The sequence below is a fragment of the Giraffa tippelskirchi genome, chromosome 4 (assembly GCF_054371585.1).
Source record: "Giraffa tippelskirchi isolate mGirTip1 chromosome 4, T2T-mGirTip1v1.2.pri, whole genome shotgun sequence".
In the NCBI taxonomy this organism is placed as follows: Eukaryota; Metazoa; Chordata; class Mammalia; order Artiodactyla; family Giraffidae; genus Giraffa; species Giraffa tippelskirchi.
Window position 1 is genome coordinate 181060478 of NC_137278.1, and position 18530 is coordinate 181079007.

At 36.1% G+C, this 18530-nt stretch overlaps 1 protein-coding gene across 26 annotated transcripts in view; it reads left to right on the forward strand.

Moving 5' to 3' along the window:
• SOX5 (SRY-box transcription factor 5) overlaps nt 1–18530 on the forward strand; it is a 1114103-nt gene that overhangs the window by 305894 nt on the left and 789679 nt on the right. For all 26 annotated transcript variants that reach the window (XM_081482956.1, XM_081482931.1, XM_081482958.1 and 23 more), the window contains one exon: nt 1888–1972. The gene's annotated coding sequence lies outside the window, so the exon portion shown is untranslated. The remainder of the gene's footprint in view (nt 1–1887; nt 1973–18530) is intronic.

Sequence of the window (18530 nt, forward strand, 5' to 3'; positions counted from 1 at the left end):
TGCTTAGATGTGACATTTCACTTAATTGATAAGAATAAAGTTTGGGGTGCCTTTTTAGTAGAATTTTTCTAATGAAAATAGTTTTTGTTTTTAAAGAATTGGCAGACCATGTGTAGACAACCTTTATTTTACTGCAACAGCATGATTTCTCTTTCTTTAAAACTTTTTATTTTATATTAGAGTATAGTTGCCTAACAATGTTATGGTAGTTTCAGGTATACAGCAAAGAGATTCAGTTATGCATATACAAGTATCTGCTCTTTTTCAAATTATTTTCCCATTTAGGTTGTTCCAAAATATTAAGCAGAGTTCCCTGTGTTGTGCAGTAAGTCCTTGTTGGTTATCCGCTTTAAATACAGCAGTATTTACATGTTGATCTCAGACTCCTTAACCTTTCAACCCATTACCCCCACCCCCTCTTAAGCATGAGTTAGTTCTCTGTGAGTCTGCTTCTGATTTGTAAGTTATTTTTATCATTTCTTTTTAGATTCTGCATATAAGCAGTATCATATGATAGTTCTCTTTCTGACCTACTTCACTCAGTATGACAATCTATAGGTTCATCATGTTGCTGCCAATGGCATTATTTCATTCTTTTTAATGGCTTAGTAATATTCCATTGCATATGTGCACCACATGTTTTTTACCCATTCATCTGTCAATAGACATTTAGGTTGCTTCTATGTCTTGGCTGTTATGAACAAGTAGCAGCATAACTTATGATGTTCAAAACTTAATAACTTTTCTCCTTTTTAAATACTTTCCAAAGCAGTAATTAGTGAATTGATGAAATAATGTGAAGTCTTCTTTCAATGTGGTGACTTTTTGATTTCTGTGCTTATTAACAAAAGATCTGATATTGGAATGAAGTAAAAGCCCCTCTACTAATCATAGTCTAGATGGATAACAATATGGTAATGAAACTACCCTAATACCATAAGCCTTATAACCAGTGGTGAATAATCAATGGCATAATAAGAATGATGATGAAGAATTACTCAATTCTCCATAAATTGAACTGATAGTAAAGAGGCTGAACTGGCACCGAGGCTGTGGCTACCAACAAGTAGCTTCCTTGCTTTCAAAAGTCTGATTCTTGAGAATTTCAGCTGATTGCCAGACAGTTTTTGTTTAACCTAAAGAACTGGTAACAGCCAGAGTTCCATTCACTTCTGAAGGTGGCAAGAGCAATATTTTTGAAGCTGGATTGGGCAGTACAGTCACAGAGACACAAGCGAGGAATGTCAATGTAGAGACAGCTGAATGGCTTCCACTAGACAGTTGCTGTGTTGACCTTGGCTGTCACACATTTGAATGCAATCAATAAAAGGAACTATGAGGACACTTGAAAATTTTTCATAACTCATTCCAAGAAAGAAGAACCTTAATGCTACCTGTCCTAAAGTATACTCAGGATGTTTATATCAAAATTATACAAAATGAACAACTTATGATTAATAAATACAGAGAAGGGGGTGACAGAGAATGAGATGGTTGGATGGCATCACTCACTCAATGGACATGAGTTTGAGCAAACTCTGGGAAATAGTGAAGGACAGGGAAGCCTGGAATCCTGCAGTCCATGGGGTCACAAAGAGTCTGACACAACTGAGTGACTAAACAAAAATAGCAAATTAATATATAATGCCTTCAACAGAACTTATATGTATATAATAGTTTTTACATTAATTCATGTGGTATTATGATATCAAAGTAATGCCTCTTTTTTAATAAATAATAACTATGTATCTATATAAATACATATTTATATATCTATAAAATTTATTTGAAAACCATAGACATCTCATGCTTCTGAAGAGTCATATCTTGATATATTTACTAGAAAGGAACAATGCACTGTTAATGGTCTACTTTTATTTTTTCTAGATTCCTCTTGCTAATGACACGAGTCCTGTCTGAATCTACTTACAAGATTCTGAAGCCTGAAGAGAAAATTTTGGCACTGCACTGGGTAGGGAAAAGTTACACTCATAAAACACATAATACACACGTTTGAAAAAATTGATTATTTTAAAAAAGGAAGTTTGTGTGCCTTATTTTTAATTTATAAGTAAAATATGTGACATATGCATATAAAGCTATAATGCATAGTCTTTTATGTTCAGATGACAACTGAATTTGTAATTATAATTTTCAGACTCATTATGAAGGTAATGTTCCTAAACTGGCAGATGAAAGCAACATTTCTTTTCTTTTCATTTCCTTAATGAGATACACTTTTCTTAAAGTTGCAAAAGCTTTTCTTCTTCATTGAAATTTTTTTTAAAAAACATTTGTTGCTCCTTTTTGTTGTTGCTGAAAAAGAAATACTCTGGGTCACAATGGATAAGTCACACATTTTACAAAAATTCCCATAGGCTATTAAGTATTTCAGGGTATGTTTTTATAAACACATACAAAAGTACAGGTTTGCTGAGGCCAAACAGGTATTTTCCAATTTGCTTGGCAGGAACGTTTAGTGGGCATCTATCTGTGTGTACGTTTATGAAATGCTTGTAAAAGTTATACTCTTGGGACAGGAATTGAATGTTTGACCACAGACCTAGAGTTACAAATCCTTTTATACTTCCATGACTGACTGACTATCATGTAAATGAGAGCAGAAAAGGTTGGAGGAATGGCGTCCTATTGTTTAGAAGTTTGTCACCAGTAAAATGGAAAAGGAATTACCTTTCTGTCTAGTTGAAGAGAATAGTGAAAAAGTTGTCTTCCTGCAGAGTGAATTAAAATTTATTTCCTAATCCACTTGAAAAGTCATATGATTTATGTTTCTAGAACTTCAAGATACAAGTTTATTTGTGAAAACCCTTACATTCAATAGTAGTTTTTATCATCTTTAAAAATGAAATTGTTTTAAATCCCCAAAATACTTTAAAATATTCATAAATAAGACTTTGTATATTCACAGACAAATGAATCAAAGTAAGATGGGAGAAAGCATTGTGAGTATAGCTTTAATGATAACAGAATGGAAATGGAACTGGAATAAGTCACGGATTATTGCAGATATGAAACTTTTATAGTTTTACAAGTAAAAGCAGAAATATAAATAAAATTAAATGGGAAATGGAAAACTAGGACTACTTTTAATAAATATAGCAAACATCATATGTAAAGAGCTATTATTATGGGAAAGGCAGTAACATCTTAATTTAAAACGTAACAAGATATAAGAACAAATAATTAATGAAGAATGCAATTCTAATGCAAAAAGCTAGTTAAAGAAATGCAAAGTTATGCTTCACTTAAAATCAAACTAGTATAAAATAGTTTGGAATAATGTTGTAACAAGAATGTAGGGAGTTGGGTGCGTTCAGTAATGTTGGAAAAAAGTTATATTTGTTCCGCATCCCATAAAGCTATTCGACTATCTCTGTTAAGAGCCTTAAGTGTTTCCAAAGCATTCTATGCAATATTTTCACTTTAGTAGTTTGGAAAGGTTTGGTTGGAAGTAATCCAAATTGTTTCAAAAGGTAGAACTTTATCTTTTCTTATGTGAAGTCTGTGTACTCAGTAAAGTGATGATCAGGAGGTTCCGTAGTCATTAGGGACCCAGATCCTTCATCTTTTGCTCTGTTTCCCTGAAACTTATCTCATGTTTTGGGATATCCAGTATTGATATTCCAGCAATAAAGTCAAAATTCTAGCAGCAGCAAAAGAATATTTCTAGGAGATTTATGCTCTTTCCCTGTTGTTATTCAGTCGCTAAGTTGTGTCCGACTCTTTGCAGTCACATGAACTGCAGCATGCCAAGCTTCCCTGTCCTTCACTGTCTCCCAGTTTGCTCAAACTCATGTCTACTGAGTCGGTGATGCCATCGCACCCTCTCATCCTTTGTCACCCTCTTCCCTCCTGCCCTCAATCTTTCCCAATGTCAGGATCTTTTCCAATGAGTCCGCTCTTTGCATCAGGTGGCCAAAGTTTTGGAGCTTCAGCTTCAGCATCAGGCGTTCCAATGAATACTCAAGGTTGATTTCCTTTAGAATTGACTGGCTTGATCTCCTTGCAGTCCAAGGAACTCTCAAGAGTATTCTCCAACACCACAATTCAAAAGCATCAATTCTTTGGTGCTCAGCTTTCTTTATAGTCCAACTCTCACATCGCTAGGTGACTACTGGAAAAACCATAGCCTTGACTAGACGGACCTTTGTTGACAAAGTAACGTCTCTGCTTTTTAATATGCTGTCTAGGTTGGTCATAACTTTCCTTCCAAGGAGTAAGCGTCTTTTAATTTCATGGCTGCGCTCACCATCTGCAGTGATTTTGGAGCCCCCCAAAATAAAGTCTGACAATGTTTTCAATGTTTCCCCATCTATTTGTCATGAAGTGATGGGACTGGATGCCATGATCTTAGTTTTCTGAATGTTGAGCTTTAAGTCAACATCTTCACTCTTCTCTTTCACTTTCATCAAGAGGCTCTTTAGTTCTTCTTCCCTTTCTGCCATAAGGGTGGTGTCATCTGCATATCTGAGGTTATTGATACTTCTCCCGGCAATCTTGATTCCAGCTTGTGCTTCCTCCAGCCCAGTATTTCTCATGATGTACTCTGAATATAAGTTAAATAAGCAGGGTGACAATATACAGCCTTGACGTACTCTTTTCCCTATTTGGAACCAGTCTGTTTTTCTATGTCCAATTCTAGCTGTTGCTTCTGGAGCTGCATACAGATTTCTCAGGAAACAGGTCAGGTGGTCTGGTATTCCCATCTCTTTAAGAATTTTCCACAGTTTGTGGTGACCCACACAGTCAAAGGCTTTGGCATAGTCAGTAAAGCAGAAATAGAAGTATTTCTGGAACTCTCTCGCTTTTTCGATGATCCAGCGGATGTTGGCAATTTGATCTCTGGTTCCTCTGCCTTTTCTGAAACCAGCTTGAACATCTGGAAGTTCTTTGTTCATGTACTGTTGAAGCCTGGCTTGGAGAATTTTGAGCATTACTTTGCTAGCGTGTGAGATGAGTGCAATTGTGCGGTAGTTTGAGCAGTTTTTGGCATTACCTTTCTTAGGGATTGGAATGAAAACTGACCTTTGCCAGTCATGTGGCCACTGCTGAGTTTTCCAGATTTGCTGGCATTATGAGTGCAACAGTTTCACAGCATCATCTTTCAGAATTTGAAATAGCTCAACTGGAATTCCATCACCTCCACTAGCTTTGTTTGTAGTGATGCTTCCTAAGGCCCTCTTGACTTCACATTCCAGGATGTCTGGCTCTAGGTGAGTGATCACACCATCGTGATTATCTGGGTCGTGAAGATCTTTTTTGTACAGTTCTGTGTATTCTTGCCACCTCTTCTTAATATCTTCTGCTTCTGTTAGTTCCATACCATTTCTGTCCTTTATTGAGCCCATCTTTGCATGAAATGTTCCTTTGGTATCTCTAATTTTCTTGAGGAGATCTCTAGTCTTTCCCATTCTATTGTTTTGCTCTATTTCTTTGCATTGATTGCTGAGGAAGGCTTTCATATCTCTCCTTGCTATTCTTTGGAACTCTGCATTCAAATGGTTATATATTTCCTTTTCTCCTTTGCCTTTCACTTCTTTTCTTTTCACAGCTATTTGTAAGGCCTCCTCAGACAGCCATTTTGCTTTTTTGCATTTCTTTTTCTTGGGGATGCTCTTGCTCCCTGTCTCCTGTACAATGTCATGAACCTCCATCTATAGTTCATCAGGCACTCTGTCTATCAGGTCTAGTCCCTTAAATCTATTTCTCAATTCCACTGTGTAGTCATAAGGGATTGCTGCATCTGTTTGCCATGAAATGATGGGACCAGATGCCATGGTCTTTGTTTTTTGAATGTTGAGTTTTATGCCACCTCTTTCTTAGCTGAAACTCTCCTCTTTCACCCTCAACAAGAGGCTCTTTAGTTCCTCTTCATTTTCTCCCATAAGAGTGATATCATCTTCATATCTGAGATTGTTGATATTTCTCCTGGCAATCTTGATTCCAGCTTATATTCCATCCCGCCTGGCATTTCCCATGATGTACTCTGTATGTAATTTACATAAACAGGGTGACAATATACCACCTTGACATACTCCTTTCCCAGTTTTGAAAGCAGCAGGAAATATTCTAACAGCAGGGAGAGAATATTTCTAGAAGATTTATGGTCTCTCCCTATATGGATATCTTTTGAAAAGTGTCCATAACTGTTCCACTTATATTCAATTGACTAGAACGAAGTTGCCTGACCGTGACACACTTAAAAAGAATTTAGAAAATACAGTTTTATTTTGAAAGAAAAAATTGAGGAAATTACTATTGTTGGAGAAAAGAGACTAAATATTAGGGCCCAACTAACATGATTTGGCAATTTCACTTCCAAGAATCTAACTTAATGAAATAATTAAAAGTGATAAACTTTATGTAATTATGATCATTTCATATATTTATAATGGAAATAATTTGAGGTTGACTAAATTATTCAGCAATAGAGCAATAGTTGGATATATATGACTGCATTTGTATTATACAGTCAATAATGTATTTTCAAAGAATTTTTATATACATATGAAATTATAAATGATGTAATGTTAAATGAAACAACTAGACTCCACATTAAATATAGAGTGTATCTCCAAATGTGTGTGTGTACACATATACACATATGCACACACATATATAAACTAAAGTAAATATATATTACAAATGCATAGAAAATTAGCTGAAAGTAAGTACATTAAATATTATTAGCTCTGGATTATGAAATCGTCAGTACAATTCAGTTCAGTCGCTCAGTTGTGTCCAACTCTGTGTGACCCGATGGAGTGCAGCGCACCAGGCTTCCTTGTCCATCACCAACTCCCAGAGTTTACTCAAACTCATGTCCATTGAGTCAGTGATGGCATCCAAGCATCTCATCCTTTGTCGTCCCCTTCTCCTCCTGCCTTCAGTCTTTCTCAGCATCAGAGTCTTTTCCAATGAGATAGCTCTTCCCATCAGGTGGGCAAAGTATTGGAGTTTCAGCTTCAGCATCAGTCCTTCCAATGAACATTCAGGACTGATTTCCTTTAGGATGGACTGGTTGGATCTCCTTGCAGTCGATGGGACTCGCAAGAGTCTTCTCAAACACCACAATTCAAAAGCATCAATTCTTTGGTGCTCAGCTTTTTTTATAGTCCAACTCTCACATCCATACATGACTACTGGAAAAAAGATACCTTGATTTGACGGACCTTTGTTGGCAAAGTAATGTCTCTGCTTTTTGATATGCTGTCTAGGTTGGTCATAACTTTCCTTCCAAGGAGTAAGCGTCTTTTCATTTCATGGCTGCACTCACCATCTGCAGTGATTTTGGAGCCCCCAAAAATAAAGTCAGCCACTGTTTTTACTGTTTCTCCATCTATTTGCCATTAAGTGATGGGATCAGATGCCATGATAATAGTTTTCTGAATGTTGAGCTTTAAGTCAACATCTTCACTCTCCTCTTTCACTTTCATCTAGAGGCTCTTTAGTTCTTTTTCACTTTCTGCCATAAGGGTGGTGTCATCTGCATATCTGAGGCTATTGGTATTTATCCCGGCAGTCTTGATTCCAGCTTGTGCTTCATCCATCCCAGTATTTCTCATGATGTACTCAGCCTATAAGTTAAATAAGCAGTGTGACAACATAAAGCCTTGACGTAATCTTTTTCCTATGTGGAACCAGTCTATTGTCCATGTCCAGTCCTAAATGTTGCTTCCTGACCTGTATACAGGTTTCTCAAGAGGCAGGTCAGGTGGTCTGGTATTCCCATCTCTTTCAGAATTTTCCACAGTTTATGTGATCTACACAGTCAAAGGCTTTGGCATAGTCAGTAAAGCAGAGATAGATGTTTTTCTAGAACTCTCTTGCTTTTTCGATGATTCAACGGATGTTGGGAATTTGATCTCTGGTTCCTCTCCCTTTTCTAAAACCAGCTTGAACATCTGGAAGTTCACGGTACATGTATTGTTGAAGCCTGGCTTAGAGAATTTTGGACATTACATTGCTAGCATGTGAGATGAGTGCAATTGTGTGGTTGTTTGAGCATTCTTTGGCATTGCTTTTCTTAGGGATTGGAATGAAAACTGACCTTTTCCAGTCCTGTCGCCACTGCTGAGTTTTCCAGATTTGCTGACATTTTGAGTGCAGCACTTTCACAGCATCATCTTTTAGGATTTGAAATAGCTCCACTCGAATTCCATCATCTCCACTAGCTTTCTTTGTAGTGATGCTTCCTAAGGCCCACTTGACTTCACATTCCAAGATGTCTGTCTCTATGTGAGTGATCACACCATCATGATTATCTGGGTCCTGAAGATCTTTTTTGTACAGTTCTTCTGTGTATTCTTGCTTCCTCTTCTTAATATCTTCTGCTTCCGTTAGTTCCATACCATTTCTGTCCTTTATTGAGCCCGTCTTTGCATGAAATGTTCCCTTGGTATCTCTAATTTTCTTGAGGAGATCTCTAGTCTTTCCCATTCTATTGTTTTCCTCTATTTCTTTGCCTTGATCACTGAGGAAGACTTTCTTATCTCCCCTTGCTATTCTTTGGAACTCTCCATTCAAATGGGTATATCTTTCCTTTTCTCCTTTGCTGTTTGTTTCTCTTCTTTTTGCAGCTATTTGTAAGTCCTCCTCAGACAACCATTTTGCTTTTTTGCATTTCTTTGTCCTGTAGATGGTCTTGCTCCTTCTCTGCTGTACAGCGTCGCGAACCTCCATCCATATGTCACCACGCACTCTGTATATCAGATATAGTCCGTTAAATCTATTTCTCACTTCCACTGTATAATCGTTATGGATTTGTTTTAGTTCATACCTGAGTGGTCTAGTGGTTTTCCCTACTTTCCTCAATTTAAGTCTGTATTTGCCAATAATGAGTTCATGATCTAAGCCACAGTTAGCTCCGGGTCTTGTTTTTGCTGACTGTATAGAGCTTCTCCATCTTTGGCTGCAAAGAATATAATCAATCTGTTTTTGGTGTTGATCATCTGGTGATGTCCATGTGTAGAATCTTCTCTTGTGTTGTTGGAAATCATGAATTCATTAGCAACTTTAATTTTCTTTAGAGTTTACACATTTTTAACAAATGTAATTTAGCATTAAATATTTACTATTAACTATTGAGGAATGTTAACAGTATAGAATCCCAAATGGTTACACAAGTTGCTTAGTGCCTCTGTTTAAAATACTGTATGTGTGTCTTTTCAAGGAGAGGTGAAACAGCTTACCACTCATCCTTTTTGAGCGCTTTTCATGAAGTCAGATTGCAGTAAGCTTTTCTTCTCAGTATAGCCATATACAGTTTCTCAGAAATCTTGATTGTATTGCAGCCTGGCTACATATTTTTAAATTAAGACAGATTGAGATATTGTTCAGTGGCATTTGACAAGCACCTAAAGGTTGTTGGTAATCATTCTGATTTCTAAGACAATGTGCAAAACTTTAAAAGACTTTTCTTTCTTGTGTGTAAGTGACAGAGTTTGAGTACAATTCTGGATTAAGAATATTCTCTATTTTTTAAGAGATTTTTTTTTTTTTTACCATATTATGATGCATTAGAATATTAAAGGAGTGAGAAGTTTTCTGGAAGTAAGTGAAAAGTCACAATCAGCAATCTGTGGGAAATTCATGGCAGCAATTAGAATGAGAATTTTTTTTTTTTGCCCTGAACCTAAGCTGCCTTAACTCTTTCGAACTTATAAGAGAAGCATAATGTTGAGATGCATCAACTTTGCAGACATGCTGTTTGGGTTCAGTTAGTGACTATACCAGTTAGGGCTGTCTACTGTTGTGTATGTTCCTTAAGCACCAACTCTTCACATGTAAAATGTAAATAATAATGGAAAATAGTTTCATGCAAATACCACATGGACACTGGTGTAACTACACTGGTTATACAAAATAGACTTTAAAAACCAAACCATTACTGGAGAGAAAGTTACTTTATAAGTAATTGAAGTTTCAATTTGATTGGAAGATGGAATGATATTAAATCTAAGTGTCCCTAAGAGCATAACCTCAAGACAGATTAAGGAAAATTTGACAGAATAACAGGGAGAAATAAACAATCCACAGTATCAGTGAATATTAACTTACTTAGTAATTGATGGAATAAAATAGAAAAGAATCAGTAGAGGGGGATAGAGTTGAAATATAAGACTAAGAAACTTGACATTGTAGACATGTATAGAACCTCGCATGCAACTGCAAAATTAACATTATTTTGAAGAACACATGGAATAATTACAAAAATTGACCATATGCTGAGTCATAAATTAGGTCTCAACTCTTTTCAAAGAATTGGAATTATACCAGTGAAATTAAGCTGCAGGTGATAACAAAAATATATCTAGAAAAAAGTTTAAAAATTAAAAAGAAATCACAATAATAATTATAAATATTTTAGACTAACTGAACTGAACTGAACTAAAAATGTATATCTTATATATAACAATTGTAGAACACGTATAAGAAGCATTTACTGGCAAATTTATACCTTAAATGTACTAGAGAAAAGAAAGGGAACATTAATAAGTCAAGACTTTATCTGAAAAAAAATGAATTAAAGTACAAAATTAATGCAGTCAGAAGCAAACATATAAAGAAGAGAAGCAAGACAGCCAAAAATTGTTACAAACGCTGAGTAAATGTTTCAACATCCTGATGAGACTGAACAAGAGAACAAGTGACAAGAGACGAATATCCAGTATCAGAGATGACAAAGTAACATCACAACGGATGTGCAGATATTAAACAGCTAATAATGAGTATCATGAACTTCACATTACCAGGTTAATATTGGGAAGTATGAAGAGTTAGATGAGTAGTCAAATTCCTAGAAAAACACATCAATGATCAAAATATTCCTAAAAATACATAACTTAGCAATATTTACTAAAAAAGAGATAACCTGAATAGTTCTGTAAATGTTAAGGAAATTTTATTTAGTAATCAAAAATTTTCCTGCAAAAGAATTCCAAACCCAGAAGGCTTCACCGGCAAATTTAAGGAAGAAATAAGTCTAATCCTATGTAAGATTTTTTTTTTCAAAAAATAAAAGAAGAGGTAATAATCCCCAATTTATTTTATAAGGATCATATAACCTTGATACGAAACCTGGCAAAAATAGTATAAAAAAGGATATTCAGGCAAATCCCTCTCATGAATAAAATGGAAAAACTGTCAATCAAATATTAGCAAACCAATTTCAGCAATATATTAAAAATATCATTAATCGTGAACAAGTTTGTTTACTCCAGAAAATCAGCATTTTTTCATTTCAGTTCAGTTCAGTTCAGTTGCTCAGTAGTGTGACTCTTTGCAACCCCATGAACCGCAGCACGCCAGACCTTCCTGTCCATCACCAACTCCTGGAGTTTAACCAAACCCATGTCCATCGCGTCGGTGATGCCATCCAACCATCTCTTCCTCTGTCGTTCCCTTCTCCTCCTGCCCCCGATCCTTCCCAGCATCAAGGTCTTTTCCAATGAGTCAACTCTTCGCATGAGGTGGCCAAAGTATTGGAGTTTCAGCTTCAACATCAGTCCTTCCAATGAACACCCAGGGCTGATCTCCTTTAGGATGGACTGGTTGGATCTCCTTGCAGTCCAAGGGACTCTCAAGAGTCTTCTCCAACACCACAGTTCAAAAGCATCAATTCTGCGGCGCTCAGCTTTCTTCACCGTCCAACTCTCATATCCATACATGACTACTGGAAAAACCATAGCCTTGACTAGACGGACCTTTGTTGACAAAGGAATGTCTCTGCTTTTTAATATGCTAACTAGATTGGTCATAACTTTCCTTCCAAGGAGTAAGCATCTTTTAATTTCATGGCTGCACTCACCATCTGCAGTGATTTTGGAGCCCCCAAAATAAAATCTGACAATGTTTCCACTGTTTCCCCATCTATGTCCCATGAAGTGATGGGACCAGATGCCATGATCTTAGTTTTCTGAATGTTGAGGTTTAACCCAACTTTTTCACTCTCTTCTCTCACTTTCACCAAGAGGCTTTTTAGTTCTACTTCACTTTCTGCCATAAGGGTGGTGTCATCTGCATATCTGAGGTTATTGATATTTCTCTCGGCAGTCTTGATTCCAGCTTGCGCTTCTTCCAGCCCAGCGTTTTTCATGATGTACTCTGCATATAAGTTAAATAAGCAGGGTGACAATATACAGCCTTGACGTACTCCTTTTCCTGTTTGGAACCAGTCTGTTGTTCCATGTCTAGTTCTAACTATTGCTACCTGACCTGCATACAGATTTCTTAAGAGGCAGGTCAGGTGGTCTGGTATTCCCATCTCTTTCAGAATTTTCCACAGTTTATTGTGATCCACACAGTCAAAGTCTTTGGCATAGTCAATAAAGAAGAAATAGATGTTTTTCTGGAACTTTCTTGCTTTTTCAATGATCCAGCAGATGTTGGCAATTTGATCTCTGGTTCCTCTGCCTTTCTAAAACCAGCGTTTGTTAGCATGTAAAAAAATCAGCCACTGTAATACAAATTAAAAGATGATGATATCACATGGTTATTTCAGTTAATGCAGAAAAAGGATTTAATAAAATGTATCATTTATTCCTTATTTTTGAAGTTCCTAGAAAACTAAAAACAGGGAAGAACTATTTTAGTATGATAAGAAATACCTATGGCAATCATAAATTAAAATAGTACAATGTTGAAATCTTTCCTAATGAGATCAAGATCAACATCAGGATATTTGTCTTTGAACATTTTACCTAGAGATCCTTGACTATACAATAAAGCAAGATAAATGCAACTATTGGGATTGGAAAAGAAACAACCATCATTATTGGCAGATGGTATGAATTAATATGAGCATTTAAATTTGGTGCAAACAATACAATGTGTACAAATCAACTATATTTCTATATATCAGCATCAATTTTTACCTAGTATTTAATAACAAGAAATGAGTAGTACCTGTATAAGGAAAATTTTGAAAGTTTGATTTTTTTGAAATTTTGAAAAATTTTAATATTTATTAAATGAAATAAATGGTGAGATATACCATATTCATGTACTGAAAGATTCCAGTATTGTAGCAATGTCCCCTAATCCCAAGTAGATTTGTAATCAAAATGCTGATTGCTTGTTTTGTCTTTATTTGTTTTTGTCTTTCTTTGTTATTTGTTTGGATTGTGTGTTTGTGTGTGTGGGGGTATGTGTGTAACGTTTCACGCCTTTGTGTGTATTCACCCATGTGTATGTGTATGTGTGTGAGTGTGTATATGTGAGTGGGTGTGTAATGTGACAAGTTGATTTGAACATGAAAAGACAAGAAGAGTCAAGACACTCTTGAAAAGGGGGGTATGGGTAGGATTACTTGTCCTATTAATTTATAAAATATTATAAATTCTGAAAGTGTGGCATTGCTGCTGGGGTAGGCAGGTAGACAAATGAGAGGCACTAGAGAGCTCAGTTAACAGACAACAGTTAGAACCCTGTATTTAACAACTGATTTGTTCAAGATCGAGAAAGGAGTACGACAGGGCTGTCTCCTGTTACCCTGTTTGTTTAATCTATATGCTGAGCACATCATGATAAATGCTGGGCTGCATGAGTTACAAGCTGGAATCAAGATAGGAGGGAGAAACATCAACAACCTCAGATATGCAGATGATACCACTCTAATGGCAGAAAGCGAAGAGGAACTAAAGAGCCTCTTGATGAGGGTGAAAGAGGAGAGTGAAAGAGCTGGCTTAAAAGTCAAAAAAACTAAGATCATGGCATCTGGCCAGTTACTTCATGGCAAATAGAAGGGGAAAAGGAAGAAGTAGTGACAGATTTCCTCTTCTTCAGCTCTAAAATCACTGCAGATGGTGACTGCGGCCATGAAATCAGAAGACATTTGCTTCTTGGCAGGAAAGCTATGACAAACTTAGTGTGCTGAAAAGCAGAGACATTACTGTGCCAACAAAGATCTGTATAGTCAAGGCTATGGTCTTCCCAGTGGTCATGTATGGTTGTGAGAGCTGGGTCATAAAGAAGGCAGAACTCTGAAGAACTGATGCCTTTGAATTGTGGTTCTGGTAAAGACTCCTGAGAGTCCTTTGGACAGCAAGGAGATCAAACCAGTCAATGTTAAGGGTAATCAACCCTGAATACTTGTTACAAGGGCTGATGCTGAAGCTGAAACTCCAGTATTTTGGTCATCTGATACTAACATCTGACTCATTGGAAAAGTCCCTGATGCTGGGAAAGGTTTAGGGCAGAAGGAAAAGAGGATGTCAAAGGATGAGATGGCTGGATGGCATCACTGATGCAACGGACGTGAACTTGGGCAGAGTTTGGGAGATGGTGAGGGACAGAGAGGCCTGGTGTGCTGCAGTCCATGGGATTACTAAGAGTCAGACACGACTGAGCGGCTGAACAAGAGAGAGCTCAGAAACAGCTCTTGCATATATGGACATTTTATTTATAATAGAGGTGGCGCTTCAAAGCAGTAGAGAAACAGCAGATTTTTAAAAATACATGGTTTTGGGAAAATTGATTCTGTATTGGAAAAAATGAAATTGAATTCGTACCTCACACACACACAGATATCAATTTCCATTAGCGTAAGAGGTAAAAAAAGAGAATTTCTTAAGATACTTTCCTATAAGAAAATCTAGGAAAATAACTTTATGACCTGAGTGTAGAGATATATTCCTTAGATAAAAATGCACACATTCTACATTATTTTTTAAAATATACTTAATCTTTAAGAGCAGTTTTAGGTTCACAGCAGTATGAGCAGAGGTATAGAGATTTCTCATATACCAGTCCCCGCAACCCCCCTACACACACACACATGCCTAGCCTCCCGCAACGTCAACATCTCCCACCAATGTCAACATCCCCCACCAGAGTGGTACAGTTTTTACAACTTCTAACTGACACATCAGTGTCACCCACATTTCATCATTTACATAGGTTGTACTTTATTTTATTGTTTATCAAGAAAATAAGACATAAAAATGAGTGAAAAGAGAGGACATGGAGTGGCAGAATAAATTTGCAAAGTATCATTGACACACTGATATCCAGAATAGAGATTTTAAAACTACAAATCAATATGAAAATTCACATAATCCAATAGAAAAATGGCAAAAAAAGAAATCCAAATGGCCAACAATACATCTAAATGTCAAAACATATGAAAAATTCTTAATATCAGTAATGGTCAAGGAAAACAAAGTGAATTCACAGTGAGATACTGCTACATATGCCTCAGAATGGGGAAAACTAAAATGGCTAGCAGGTCAAAGCAATGAAAAGATTGCAGAACAGTAGCAACATTCATACAGGGCTGATCAGAACAGAAATTGAAACAGCTACTTTTGGATAGATAGCTCCTACTTAAGCATAGCAATCTTAAGTATGTGTATCCCAGCAAAATATGTGTATATGAGCACTGAAGAATTGATGCTTTCCAATTGTGGTGCTGGACAAGACTCTTGAGAGCCCTTTGGACTGCAAGGAGATTAAACCAATCAATCCTAAGGGAAATCAACCCTGAATATTCTTTGGAAGGCCTGATGCTGAAGCTGAAGCTCCAATACTTTGGCCACCTGATACGAAGAGCCAACTCATTGGAAAAGACCCTGATGATGGAAAAGATTGGAGGCAGGAGGTGAAGGGGGTAACAGAGGATGAGAGGGTTGGATGGCATCACTGACTCAATGGACATTAATTCGAGCAAATTCTGGGAGTTAGTGGAGGACAAAGGAGCTTGGCGTGCTGCAGTCCATTGGGTCGCAAGGAAATGAACACGATTTAGCAACTGAACAAGAACTAAATATGTGCATACATGTATCAGGAAATACTTACAAAAATGTTCACAGTAGAAATATTTGCAAAAATTAGAAATAATTCACTTACCATGAACAGTATGGACAATTGTAGAATAGTCACGATGTGAAGCAATGAAAATGGAAGGCTTTTAGTGATCAACTTAATATTAAGCAGAGAAAAGCAAAGACATAATACAAACAGGATGATGTATGGTTGATGTACGGTTGATTCTAGGCAAACAGTTGTGTTTTTCAGAGATCCATTATGGATGGTAAAGCTATAAAGAAAATCAGGGAAACATTACTGTAAGAGTCAGAGAGTGCTGATCTCTAGGAATGAGGAAAGAGACTGAGCTCATGGAGGGAAAATTTGGGTGAGGGAGCATTTCGGGTCCAAGGGAGAGTGCCACTGGCTCCCTTCTGGTGATTATGTGGGTGTGTGCTTTCTTACTATTTGCCTAACTGTACATATAGTATACACATATTCAATATAAGTGTCAAAGTAGTACAGCGAAATAGTTATAGTAAGTTTTATTTATTTCTTTAGTGGTATATTTTCTCATGAGGGAGAACTATGGTTGCAAATAGCTTAAACTGATACATCTTTCAAAATTAGGTAAAATAATTGAAGGTGTTTGTAAAGAATCTCCCACATTAGAAATGAAGAATAATAGACTAGTAAAATAGGCATGTATTCTTTTCAGTGTTCTTTTTCTAAGACATGTAATAAAGGATATCAGGCATTGCCATTAGATTGACTAGAATGTTTCAAGAACTATAAAGTTATAAATATTTTATTTATATATGAATTGAAATGCATTGGCAGGTTAAACCTTTGCACCTATCAACAATACCCACAAAAAGACTTTGTTGGATATCTGATTTTATATTGCAATGACCAAAAAAAAGTTCTACACAGAGGCTTGTAAATCTAAGATTTTACAGAGGTAAGTTGAGGATAGTGGTTAGTTATACCATTGGTGGCAAGTTATTTTTGTTTTGCTTATTTCCTTCTGCATTAACATTCTTTTAAAATGTCACTGCATTTATAGTTGTTTGCTTTAGCCACTTAGCCAGTTAATAATTTGTGAACCTAAGTGATTGTTATTTGTGTATGCCTTTGGTCACCTCTCTCTTTTACTTGCAAATAAGCAAGCTCTTAGCTTTAACTGTTTATCAAATTCACTTCCCCCCCACCCCCAGTCAACCTTATCTAGAAAGTAAAACTCTTTGCTGCCTGAAAAAAAAGGAGAATAATCCCAATATATTGTAAATTGTCAAGTGAGTTCTTTATAATTAAAGATTACTCTGCAATATACAATTTTTAAGGCATTTATCCCGACAGGGTTCAGTGGCCTTTGAGAATGAGCCACTTTGTTGACAAATCTATCATCTAAATTGTGCAACATTAATGAGAACTCAGAGCAGCACATGCTTACATTTTAATGTGGGTGGCAGTTTAAGAAGAAAAAAAAAAACCCACCAAAACAAAATGCTGAATATGATTGAAGTTGATTTAAAAAAGGTCTGCCACCTGTGGATAAAAATGTGCATTACTCTGAACACATAATAATTAACAAGACTGAAAGGCCATGGCAAAATCCAATGACTCTCTGAAATCAAAACCCTGGTTATTATTTAAAAAAAAAAACAACGCTAAAAGAAGACACCAATTTTCATAGTAAATACGAATAACAGGCTTGTGATGTCACTTACCTGTGCAACTAATGGTCCTTGCTCTATAATTTAATCCACAGTTCTTTACTGACATATGGTAGAATCCATTCCTGAAAGTATGGTCTTTGATATGAAAACCTCATTTCTTAATTAATAACTCATTATGTGGTCTTATATTTCCTGAATATAAAATTTCTATATCTCATTTTTCATAACCATTTATAACTCACTGTAGGTCATCTTTTATTGTTGCACCTCTATCTCTTGAGTAAAATTCCTTTTTTTGATATACTTTCAGCCTAGTTTTCTCAAGTTAGCCTTACAAGTAACACCATGCATATTTAAATCTAATAGCACTGGACTCATAATTTCTTCTCAACTCAAAATTATTTGTTTAAATGCCTGATTATGCTTGATTGTCTTTATGCTCTACCTACAAATATCTAAGCTCCATCTGCATAGTTTAGCATAAAGTTATTAAGCTTATTTTCTGGGTGTTTCAAGTGTATGTACATATAATGCACTGGGAGAATTTTATTAGCGCAATTTGAATTGCAGAGTTCATTTCAAAATGTACATCAGCTTAAGTAACATAATGCAGTCACTGTTGAGATATTGAACTGGTCTTGGAACGAGATATTGCTACTTGAGTAGCTGATGCTGATCCTCCTGAAACAGACCTAAAATACTAGCCTGGCAGAAAATAATAGTCTATGTAGAATTCCTTTGGCTGGCTTTTAGCTTCTTGACTGATAGAAAATAATGAGAGACAGTGACTTTATTCTTTTTTTTTTTAGATTAGTTTATTTTCTATTTTTTAACTTTACAATATTGTTTTTGTTTTGCCATACATTGACATGGAGAAAAGAGATTCCTCTTAACATTGTTGGTGGGAATGTAAGTTAGTGCAATCACCATGGAATACAGTATGGAGGTTCCTCAAAAAAAAAAAAAGAGAGAGAGAGATTCATGGAAAAATCATGGAAAAACTAGAATTTTATTACTTTTATTTAAAAGTCAGATGATAATATATCTAAATCCTTTAATAATAATTGCTTGAACAGTATTCCCTTA